Source organism: Salvelinus sp. IW2-2015, unplaced genomic scaffold (genome assembly GCF_002910315.2).
Source record: "Salvelinus sp. IW2-2015 unplaced genomic scaffold, ASM291031v2 Un_scaffold5599, whole genome shotgun sequence".
In the NCBI taxonomy this organism is placed as follows: domain Eukaryota; kingdom Metazoa; phylum Chordata; class Actinopteri; order Salmoniformes; family Salmonidae; genus Salvelinus; species Salvelinus sp. IW2-2015.
The window spans coordinates 12,496-13,752 of record NW_019946864.1 but is presented as its reverse complement, the minus strand read 5'-3'; positions in this window follow the sequence as shown (position 1 = coordinate 13,752).

Sequence of the window (1,257 nt, the reverse complement as noted above, 5' to 3'; positions counted from 1 at the left end):
CTGGGTGGATAGGTGAGGGTTGGAATGTGTACATGACTTGTGGGTACTGCAGGTGCTACAGAAGTATTTTACTTGATATTGTTGACAGTCTTATATATTAAAATGTTRCTAAACATGTTCTTTGAGATATTTTCAACATAAACAATCGTAAATGTTTAAATGCTCCTTCACACTCGTGGCCTTTGAACAATACTCTGACTATAGCTGTCTCCATCGAGTCCTACTAGCCTTGACCAAGGCCCGTAGTGTATAGGGAATAGAGTGTAATTTGGCACAGAGATCCTGCCACCCTAATTACTCTGCAGAAGCTTATCAGAAATTGGGGATGAATTATTTTAATGAATGAATAACTTGTGTTGTTTCTTACCCAGCAAACTGTGAACATTCCCAGAACATTAGTTATAATTCCCATTAAGTTCTAGTTAGGGTTATACAGTGCTTTCGGGAAAGTATTCAGCTCCCTTCCCTTTTCCCACCAAGAACCCACTGGTCACTCTGACATCTCCTCTGAGAATCTTCCAGAAGAACAACCATCTTAGCAGTACTCCACCAAACAGGCCTTTATGGTAGAGTGGCCAGACAGAAGACACTCCTCAGTAAAAGGCAAATGACAGCCCGCTTGGAGCTTTGCCAAAAGGCACCTAAAGACTCTCAGACCATGAGAAACAAGATTCTCTGGTCTGATGAATCCAAGATTGAACTCTTTGGTCTGAATGCCAAGCGTCACATCTGGAGGAAACCTGGCACCATCCCTACGGTGATGCGTGGTGGTGGCAGCATCATGCTGTGGGGGTGTTTGGAGCAAAGTACAGAGAGATTCTTGGGAGACTAGTCAGGATCGAGAGAAAGATGAACGGAACAAAGTATAGAGAGATCCTTGYTGAAAACCTGCTCCAGAGCGCTCAGGACCTCAGACTGGGGTGAAGGTTCACCTTCCAACAGGACAACGACCCTAAGCATACAGCCAAGACAACGCAGGACTGGCTTCGAGACAAGTCTTTGAATGTCCTTGAGTGGCCCAGCCAGAACCCGGACTTGAACCTGATCAAACATCTCTGTAAAACCTGAAAATAACTGTGCTTCACGATGGGATAAAAAGGCATAAGGTTCTTCAACATTTAAAAAGATTGTCAGCAAATGTGGTTTTCCTGCTAGAGTTASACTTCAATAAATMAGAAAAMATATATTTAAAGAGTTGGGTTGGAGAGGCCTATGCTGCCACCTACTGTATTAACAGCAGTGGTGTAGGCATCGTGA